This window comes from Rutilus rutilus (assembly GCF_951802725.1).
Source record: "Rutilus rutilus genome assembly, chromosome: 4".
In the NCBI taxonomy this organism is placed as follows: Eukaryota; Metazoa; Chordata; class Actinopteri; order Cypriniformes; family Leuciscidae; genus Rutilus; species Rutilus rutilus.
The window spans coordinates 25,153,769-25,165,495 of record NC_140212.1 but is presented as its reverse complement, the minus strand read 5'-3'; positions in this window follow the sequence as shown (position 1 = coordinate 25,165,495).

Here is an 11,727-nt window from a genome sequence, read left to right as displayed (position 1 = left end):
AAACATTTGGTATCTCTGAAAAGCCCTGAATTTTTAACGTTACAGGACAAAATGGTCTCAAAAAAATGTCATCTAAGCTACAAAGGAAAACTTCTCAGGCAGATATAATGATAACATGGGCACATATATTTATGTATGGGCACATATATTTATGTTTTCGGCCATACACGCGCCGAGAACCGCTGTGAGGTTAAAAGAGAATATCGTATTTTCCCGTGTCGTTCGGCCATTTCTGTGGGTGCTTGAGCAGTGTTCACGCGCTGTCTGAGAAGAGGCCGCGCTTCAGGAGTAACTTATGTTTAACGAATTCAGTTCCCTTTCGCATCTGTGATTCATAGTTTTTTAAAATACTTTATTGTAATTATCATTAATAAGTAGGGCCAAACGTTAACATGACAGACATGCGCACGCACAAATGACGTAACAGATTTAACAGCAACAGGTTGTTTGCCTCTGTTAATAGATTGTATAATTTACTTAGTTCATGTTTTTAAACGTCATTGATAATTGTAGTTATAATTTGTGAAGTATATCGAATAATTAAAGTACTTACCTCCAGAAAACTCAAGTTATTCCTCTCAGCAGGGAGTAGACGAGTAGACAGTCAGGATGTGTGCACGCGCTGGCTCTGACTGGCCAGACTTCCGTTTTCGCTACCTATTGTTTTCGCGGGCTTTGCACGCGAGTCTGGCACCAAAGTTTATATATTTTAATATTTATACATATATAAAATGTATATCATCACACAGCATACCTTGTTAAATTATCCTGGCATTCAATTATTAATAATAATAAAACTGCTGTGATTGGTTAATAGAGCTTCGCGGCTCTAGCGCCGCGGTGGTTGATGGGTAAAATTGCCATTTTGTGAGACCACTTTGTGATGCTCCGAAGAGGGATTTTTTTTTTTTTTTATGCTTACAAAAATATACATAATAACAGACAACAACAGAACTAAAACAAATAAAAATAAAATAAAAATCACAAAGGGGGGAATCATGTAAATTAAACATATTGATAAATCATATATGAGAATTACATGACACTGAAAAAAGGAAAAGAATTAACAGACAAGGGTGTAGATTTGATTTGAACATTGGGGGGGTTGAAGTTTGGGTTCTGCATATTTTTCATGTTTCATGTATAAATATTGGGGGGGTTGTAATGCATAGATTTAAATATTGGGGGGGTTATCTCCCCCCCAACCCCCACAAACTACACCCCTGCAAACAGATAATGTTTTTAAGGCCTTTTTGTTCTCAGACAACTTAATTGAAAAGAGGTATTTTTCAAGTTATTTAAAATATGTAAGAAAAAGAGGTTTCATATTTAAATATTTAGATTTATGAATATGAAACTTTGCTAATCAGATTAATTACATAAAAATGACCTTTTTTTAGATTGATTATAATCTACAAAGCCTAGGACCACATCCTTCCAATACAACACACATTCATTATAGATTTCAGGCTTATAAATCCTAAGACATCTTGCCAAAACATTTTGGTAAATGGACAATACCAAAAAAAAAAAAAAGATGAACTACAGTTTCGTCAGAGTTGTCACAGAAAGAACAACTGGAGGAAATATCCTTTTTGAACTTTTTGAGGTAGTGACTTGCAGGGTAGTATTTATGAATTATTTTAAAAGAAATCTCTTTTACTTTATTGGTTAAAAAAAAGAAAAAGATGTGGAACTGCATTATTCCAGTAAGCGGTCACAGACGGTAAAGTAACAATGTTTTGCTGAAAAAATGAACGGACTGATCGATTGTTTTTACAGGGAGAAGCAAAGCACAATTTGCCAACAGGAGTATTGACCAAACTCATAGAGACTGTAGAGGTTGAGTTCCTCTCAATAAAGCAAGAGCACCTGATGGGATTGAACCCATAAATAATGAAAATTCTTTGGGAGAAACAGGAAATTGAAAGTGATATAAAAACTCCTTATATGAAAACAACAAACCTTGAGGATTGATTAACTGACTAACTAACAAGATATTTTTATCAAACCAATTATGAAAAAATATAGACAGTTACATATTACAGTTTGATACGGAACTTTTCACCTCATAAATATTTTATTTGGAATAACTGTAATATTTAATATATTTAATATATTTAATATATATATATATATATATATATATATATACACACACACACACACACATATATACGCACACACATGTATAAGATATTACAGTTATTCCAAATAAAATATTTATGAGGTGAAAAGTTGTGCTTGAATATCAAAGACTCAAAGAATATCATGCCAAGAGGGATTGCCTGTGAAAATCAGATAATATTGCTGGTAATTTTTCAATTTTGTAGTTACATAACAGAAGAAAGTCATGGGATTTATGGGAAGAACATGTTGTGTTGTTGGATGTAATGTTCACACGATCGATTTTTACAACCTATTTGTATTTAACTTTGTTTTTGTTTGTCAATAAGTCCATCTCACAATTTTTAATTTTATTCTGTGCTTTCAGACTCTTTTACACAGTAAATTGTTATTTGTTAAGCTCCCTCAAAAAATCATGCAAAGTGATTGCCTTTAACTTAGTAAAATGAAAGAATATAATGCTGTAACAAATGCTTATTTAGTGGTGTAAATTGAGCTAAATAATGGAATATTTCCTGCAACTTGGAATTTCAGTTGTATTTAATTATACATCTTGTTAAAACAATGCAAACTGATTTCCTTAAAATATGTTTTACTCCACTTAAGCACTTCACACATACATTATAAATCGATAAAAAAAGGTTCCATTCATCACATTTACAAATTAGTGACAGTGCAAACTATTTTAAAATTGTTCAACAACAGGGGTTGGGCAATCTTTTTGTCATAAAGTGCCATTTTAAAGTTCTCCGACATGGAAAATCAGCACTGGTGGCATCAGCACTGATAAGAAGTGTTCCTACTTTTAATGAAGACAACTGTGTGTTAAAGCCAGATTAGTGCATTGCTGCCTTTAACTGGTATACAAACGTCATAAAGGGCTTTCGCACTGGAGGAACCTTTTCATAATTCATAACGCTATTGGCGGAAGTTCCCAGTTTAGGTCCAACCGTATCAAGCCGCTGACTTTGTGCTCACCAAAAAAATGCTGGCGGACCCCCAGGTCATTGTAAGGGTATGACCAAGAGCATATAATAACATGGATAAATCAACTCATCAACTTATGAGTAAGTCTCCTCGGCTTCCATTGTCAATTGCGCTCGTTCCTGTTGCGTGACCTTAAACTGGCAACCTGCATGAGGGTCGAGTCTGAAGAGGAGGGGACGGGGTAAACAACAATCTCCCATAACTTGAATTTGGACTGCAGTACCTATTTCCACCACTAGCTCACAGACATTCTTACAGACTGCACATTTAAAGATGTCTATTGAGAGTGCCCACAAAGATAACAGATAATCTGCGTGCATGTGCAAACTACATTAGTCCAAAAAAATTATTGATTGAATATTCAGATGTTGCAGGTGACTGAATTTTTTTTTTCTGATTACTTTTGATCTAATTGATTGCTGCTTTTCATAAGGCTGTATACATTAATTGCAAATGTCAGTATCCTAGTTTATTTCCATCATTGTCCAATATATAAATTAACAAATAAACAACATGCCCTTGGCAATCTAGAATAAGCTATTCATATCTAGGTTACTGATTACTAATGAATGACCAGAATGACTGCTATTACAGAATTCCTCAAGTTCAGTGTCAAAGTTAAAGAACAGAATAGTATCTTAATTATACAGACAAATCTGTCAGATTATGAAAAAGAAAGGATGACTTAATCCAATGATTCTTTATCAGATCTAAGACAAACAAAGGGAAAAGAACAAAAGTCAGCCTTCTTCTTTTACATTTTAAAACTTAATAACTATGAATTAATATCATACTAAATATCATATCTGGCCCACACACAACAATCCTAAAACTGGTTTGTTGCACAAAGGCCAGATCTGGCCCACACACAGCAAGCCACGACTCAAACTAAAGCCGGTTTGTTGCACACGGGCCAGATCTGGCCCACACACAGCAAGCCACGACTCAAACTAAAGCCGGTTTGTTGCACAAAGGCCAGATCTGGCCCACACACAGCAAGCCACGACTCAAACTAAAGCCGGTTTGTTGCACACGGGCCAGATCTGGCCCACACACAGCAAGCCACGACTCAAACAAAAGCCGGTTTGTTGCACACGGGCCAGATCTGGCCCACACACAGCAAGCCACGACTCAAACAAAAGCCGGTTTGTTGCACACGGGCCAGATCTGGCCCATGAACAGAATGCCACGACTCAAACTAAAGCCGGTTTGTTGCACACGGGCCAGATCTGGCCCATGAACAGCATGCCACGACTCACACTAAAACCGGCTTGATGTGTGTGGGCCAGAGACGGCCCATATAACCTTTGCCGTTGCCAGAACTGAGCCACATGTGCCATAGTTGGCCCAGATGAGGCCCGGATATGTATGCTATCTGGGTAGCCTTTTAAATTATTTATGATCATTAAATAAAGAATTATATTTTTCTGTACGTATTCACGTCTCAGTGTCTTGTGATTGTGGGAGGGAGAAACGAACTTGTGTGCCTTTTTAAAAAATATATTTTTTATGGGTATTTCCCCAGCTGGGTTAACGCTGGGGTGGCGTAGTCGTGATTCATTATAGCTCTGTATTTGAGAGCGTGCCCTCAACCATTCTTTTCTCATATCGCCACAATAATGAATGTTGTTAAAATACTACTGTATATGTAATAGGTGAAAATAATGAAATATTCTAATGAAACAAAATCCACAGACAAAATCCAAATATTATTAGGTGATTTAAGGCCTAGCCTAATAAGAAAGAAATGGATACTAACAGTGTCCATATAATAACTTCTCTCAAGAAGAACCAATTTGCAAGAACTAATTACATTTACAAGATGTAGCCACAAATAGTAAAAAATACTTGAGGCTAGAGAGGTGTAGCAGCCTTTTTACAGCCTACTAAACACACCCGCTGATAGAGAGCGCCTCACAGGAAGGGGGAAGGTTGCAGGTGAATGACGGCTTGCAGATAGAAGGTGGCTCTCAAGTGGAAGGTGGCTTGGAGACAGAGTGACCAGAGAGTTATGACCAGAAGGTGGCAAACCCATGGGTGGTGGTGGGACTGGTGGCTGGTGTATGACTGCAGCTTTGACCATTTGTGACTGTCTCTGCCGTTTCGGTGGTGCAGGTTCAGGCTTGAGATCAGTGTAGCATTTGGTAGGTATGCACAAATGAGGAGCAACAATCCAAGAATGCATTTTAACACACATAAACCGAATAACTGGCTCATACTATTTTAGATATAGTAATAGTTTGCTGTCAGGATCTTGTTCACAACATTTACAACTAAGAATGCACCAATACTGTATCATTTGTTTAATATTTAACCTGCTTTGTATAATTTAAATGTATACAAATGCTATGCCCTATGTGTCACCACATGTGTTTCCTTGTCTGTGTTTCCCACCACCTATCAGTCACCATGGACACTAATCACAATCATCACAGCTGCTAATCGTTTAGTTAATCGCCACTGTGTATTTAAGTTCCTGCCTGTGTTCTGTCTAGTGTCTGATATTGTTTGTGTGTTGCACGCTGTCTTGCCTGCTGACTATGGTTTTATTAAACTTGTTACCTTTCAATCATCTCTGTCTTCCTTGGATCTAATTGTGACAATACCGGACCTAAATAATGGATTATAGAGTGCAATTCGTCGTCCTGGCTCGATTTATTTTTTTCATTTGTTAATGTTAATGTCTGTTTTCTGTCTAGTGTTCGGTATTGTTTGCGTTGCATGCTGTCTCGCCTGCTGGCTATGTTTCTGAGTTATTTATCTTAATCATCTCTGTCCTCCTTGGATCTAATCGTGACCCTATGCTCCCTGGAGGAGTTTGCGCAATAGTTAGTAATAGTTTGAATAAATGAACTAGATAGTAAAGGCAATAGAACAACACTTACTGTAATGACCGCTGACTGTGATCTAATTCTTCAGGTTCACTGGCTATAATTAAAATGTTTTCTGCCATTTTGGCTTTATATCTTGCATTTTCATAATCCACTGTAAGAAACAAAATAAATGTGTCAATAGGTCTTGTATCTATTCATATTTTCCTTGACATCTTTCATGCAATGCTCAATTTAAGTTATTTACATTCCTTGGAGAAAATGAGAAAAATCTACCTGTTGTACCCAAAATACTGATTTCATGGGCTTTCCATGTCTCTCCAGGAACTTCATGCATCAACAAATCTGCCTTGTGTTTGCCAGGCTGTTGGAATGGCTGTCCATTCTGTGTCTTTGTGGAACAAAAGTAAAAAATTAAACGAACAAATATAAAAATAAAATATTTGTACTGTATAAATTATAAATTATTATTTATTTTTAAAGTAAGATTTGTTCATGAGTTTTTAAGGGATCACGTGTTGTCTTGTAGACACAATCTGGGCAAATAATGGATTTTTTTTTCTTTTTATTCCTTCTGTGCAGAGTTATAAATGGAAGGTCTTATTGAATTTCACATAAAATTTAAAAAAGCAGCCAAACAGAGCATGGGCCTACACATGCTTACACAAAACCTGCATGGGCCCAAAGGTACAAAAACTCACACAGGGACATCATGGGCTTAAAGGGATAGTTCACTTTGAAATTAATTTTTTATATGTTTTAGCTTACCTCAAGGGCATCCAAGATGTAGGTGTCTTTGTTTCCGCAGTAGTTTCAATGTTGATATTTTTAGGTCAAACCGTTCTTGTCTGTCAGTCATATAATGCATGTCGATGGTCACTGGCTCAAAACACAAGCACAGAGTCCAAATTAAAACAATTCCCCACGTCCAAATGAAACAATTCCCCATCATAAGTACACATTGATGGCCTAAGACACGAAACGAGCGGTTTGTGTGAGAAAAGGCGACATCTATGTATATATCTATACCCGCCCGCGCCGTCAGATCATTTGGACGTGTGCTGTGTTCAAGAGATAACAACGATATAAATACTGTTCGTTTTCTCACACAAACCGCTCGTTTCGTGTCTTAGGCCATCAATGTGTACTTATGATGGGGAATTGTTTCATTTGGACGTGGGGAATTGTTTTAATTTGGACTCTGTGCTTGTGTTTTGAGCCAGTGACCATCGACATGCATTATATGACTGACAGACAAGAACGGTTTGACCTAAAAATATCAACATTGAAACAACTGCGGAAACAAAGACACCTACATCTTGGATGCCCTTGAGGTAAGCTAAAACATATCAAAAATTAATTTCAAAGTGAACTATCCCTTTAATGTACTCCATGCATCTTTGCCAGGTCATGGATCTCTTTCTCCCTAAAGAGAACAAGAGACCAGTGGCAGATGCAGAAAGTGGATGATGGGTGGGCCTCTAAAATTTTGTGTGGGCCGGAATAATTCACATCAAACCATGTTTTTCAACCGGCTTGATTTGGGAGAAAATAATTGATGGACCATCCCTCAGTTGCTAAAAGTCAATCATTTATAAAAAATTATAGGCACATTTAGTAATGAGAGGATGCATTAAGTAATGTGGCATTGCCAACCAGTTCACTCTTTTTGGATTACAGTCACTGAGACACTGTCCACTATCCTGAGCCACAGAATCCCATCATCACCAACACTTTGTCTCATAGGCGACTCTTCCGAAATCCATATCCCACAAAAATACAGGAATCCGTTGCTCATCTCTCTAGCTGTCGCTAAGAAAGTAGTTCTCCAAAACTGGAAATCAAAAAAATCTTGCCACATCAAACACTGGACAAATTTAATCTCAGAATACATTTCAATGGAAAAACACAATGCACACAGAAGGAAGCAAGCATCAGCCTTTGAAGACACCTGGTCCCCATTTATGACATTTTTTAACACCACACAAACATAACTACAAGCCGTGTACATTACCCGCTTTTGTTCTTGCAGCCATCACTTCATATATACACATAGGCACACACTTACCGTATGCATAACATGTTTCCAAACCCTTTTTCCCCTCAAACACCCTAGCCAGGACCAACTAATATAAATCTTAGATTAACAAATAAAATTTGCTTAAGATCATTCTACTAAATCAATAATAATACGTTTTTGTGTTTGTCAACTGTCTTGTCCCTCTGTTGTCTGTCTATCACCTTGTCATGTCTTATATGTTACGTGTTACACTCTGTTCGTGGTGTTATAATCCCCCCTCCCCTCATGTACCCAGGGTCTCACTAAACTGGTTGAATGGTTCCACACTGTATATGAATCTGTCGTCAGTATTGTAATATATTGTGTATATAATTTGCTTTATTAAACAATAAAGTTGTCCTCCGAAGAGGGGGGGTGGTGGTGGGCCAAAAAAAAAAAAAAAAAAAATTAATTTCAAAGTGAACTATCCCTTTAATGTACTCCATGCATCTTTGCCAGGTCATGGATCTCTTTCTCCCTAAAGAGAACAAGAGACCAGTGGCAGATGCAGAAAGTGGATGATGGGTGGGCCTCTAAAATTTTGTGTGGGCCGGAATAATTCACATCAAACCATGTTTTTCAACCGGCTTGATTTGGGAGAAAATAATTGATGGACCATCCCTCAGTTGCTAAAAGTCAATCATTTATAAAAAATTATAGGCACATTTAGTAATGAGAGGATGCATTAAGTAATAAATCAATCGACTAGTTTTTTTAATTTTATATATATATAACTAAGGCGGAAATATAATTAAAACTAAAGTTTTAAGAACTGTAGATAAAATATCTAGAATCAGTTATATGTCATAAGTACAATATTAATTTATATTGTAAAGTGGCATCTGTAATGTGGAAAACAGTTATGTGATTTTTAATGATAAAACAATTCACAGCATAAAGTTCTTGCAGCAGTGGGATTTGAACGGCAACCTTGTGATCAGCTTTACTCGCGTATAGGAAGATACAAAAAAAACTGTTGTTGCTATAATTTATGATAAATGTAGACTTTCAAAAACATTGATGTTGGGATCACAAAGTGACAAAAAATCTCTTTTCCTCTCCTTTTCCCTCTCTCTCTCTTTTATATTCTTTTTCTCTCTTTCTCCTTCTTACCTTTTTCCCCCCCTCAAACAAATTATTGTTCCCAATCTTTGGCGCAGTCGGTTATTGCGTTCAGCTGTTTTCTGAAAGGCTGGTGGTTTGAGCCCAGGGACAAAGGGTGTTTTTCTGTGACATGGTGCCATGGTGCCATGTAACCACCAACACAGCCGGAAAATTTAGCACACGTGTCCACTGGCGGATCCGTGTCATTTAAGATGACCGTGTCATGACACGACATTTCTTGGCCCCTTTAATGGGTGTTATGTGAAAGTTTACATCAGCTCAAGTTTGCTGTAGTTTTGTTTCCGGGTGGTGGAGGCCTGTGTTCCAGAGAGGTCCTGCACAAAACTAATTTTAAAACACCATCGAGCATCTGTGATAACTTCCGACATTGATCAAATTCGGTTTTTGTTCTTATAAGGAGGGCACCAATAACTTGTAACCTATCAGGCTCTCAGGCATGAGGTCAATCGATTTGGCATAGGCCTCTATGTACCAGCGTTTTTGTAGGTTCAGTTCCGGTTGGAGGTTGTGTCCCTCCAACTCTTTGTTGTATGGCTCACTTTTGCCTTTGGATATTTGGAGAAATTTGCCTTCGGTAACCGCTCTCTCACTCTGAGACAGACTTTAGCACTTTAGCAGGTGTACCCGTGCTAAAGCATTGCCGTTCTTTTATCGAATGTCAACAAGTAAGATAAACTACATTAACAACAATAGACTAATACATATTACATTTTTCTTCTCGTATTGTATGATCCATTAAGGTTTTCATTGTTATGATCTATCGCGATCTTGATCTGCTGGCAACCTGCAGCATTTCTTATGTTACTGTATGTTTTGATGAACTACATTAACATCAACAACAGATTTCATATATTGCTAACTTTTTCTCGTATGTTATGCTGCATTAAGGTACTTTTTAATGTTATGATCTATCTATCTTGATGAGCTAGTATATTGCAGCACTTCTCATATTACTCTATTTTTTGATAAACTACATTAACAACAACATATTTCATTTGCATTTTAAAATGTAATTTTATGATGCATAAAGTTGTTTAGTGTCATGATCAATCTTGATGTAGTATACTGCAGCACTTCTCATGTTATTGTCTCCAATAATTACATTAACAACAATAATATATTAATGGATTTTTAGCTTTCAGTGTTCTTTAAGGTGTGTTTAAAAATGTAATTATCGATCATGATTCTGATGTGTTATTGTTTAGTGTTTAATTATAGTAGTACTGTATCAAATACAGTAATAAGTAGTCAAGCCATAGGCTAGTGTTAGTAATACGTAAATGTAATTTATGTTTTAGCTAAAAAGACTAAACATGTTTCAAATGTTCCAGAGATGTCTAAAAAGTCACACAAGGCTGGGTGGATGTCCCATCTGCGGTGGTTTGCCCTCTTTCAGAGGGTATGTACTGACAAAAGTTAATGAGAAAACATGCTAAAATTGATTTAACATAACTTAGAGGTCTTTATTTGTACAGATAGATAAATGTCCAATGCAGGTCCTTCGCCAGGCAACACTTTTTGGTGGACCACAGAAATGTCTTTGTGGAGTCCATCCGCCTAAGGTATGCTTTTCAGACTTACAGGTAATCATCTCTTACATCTTACTTCACTGTAGGACAGTGTTTCTCAAACTTTTTCAGCTCAAGGACCACTTTATCTTCCAATTTTTTTCTGAGGACCACCTAACAGAATCCCACTCTAATACGCCCCCAAAAAACAACAAAATAGGAAGGATAAGCTAAATTTAAGTTTAATATGCAACTGTTTCAAGTCAAAAACTAATTATTCAAACACAAATGCAATGATATGATCAGAAATTATTATATGAATTTTATTTCATTTGAAAAAGTAAATGTGAAATGAGCTGCAGCTTAATATGAACAACAAACTGCACATGTGGAAACCCCCCCCCCCCTGCAATTAAACATACTGTAACAGCCTAGGTCCCACTTAATGTCATTCCAAAGAGCCATTAGTTTAAAACTGAGGTGGTGGGTATAGGAAGTCTATGGTTGTAACTATGGTAACAAAATGCTGAAAAAATGTTCCCCTTAATGTCCAATATCACTGAAATGACTGGGATTTTACACATGAAACAAAAACTAGTACATTACAAAACTAATAGATCTGTGGATTTTATATTTTGAGATTTCCATCTAAAACTTAACGTGAATATTAATGAGACGAGTGGTGCTGCTTATCACACATCAGTTTCTGAATGTCTGGCTCCAAAGAGGAGAGTTTCAGTCTCATACTAGGCTCCACATCTAGTCTGTTGCGCTGTTTTGTTTTCAAACCAACCAGTGTGGAAAACCCAACTTCACAGTTGTATGTAGTTGGGAAGGGCATGAGCACTTTGAGGGCAGATTCTGCAAGCTTTGGATGTTCAGGAAGGAGCTGAGCCCAGAAGTCTGTTAAGGGCTGTTGTATGAATGACATTTTGAGACCTCCATCTGATGCAATGTCCACAAGACTTCTTGTATTGAGAGCTTGGTACATTGCTTAATGATGTCGCCAAACGGATTTCTGATCCACTCAAAGTCCACATCTAGCTCTGGAAAGTATTTTCCCAGCTGCATGTGAAGGCCTTGTAGATGT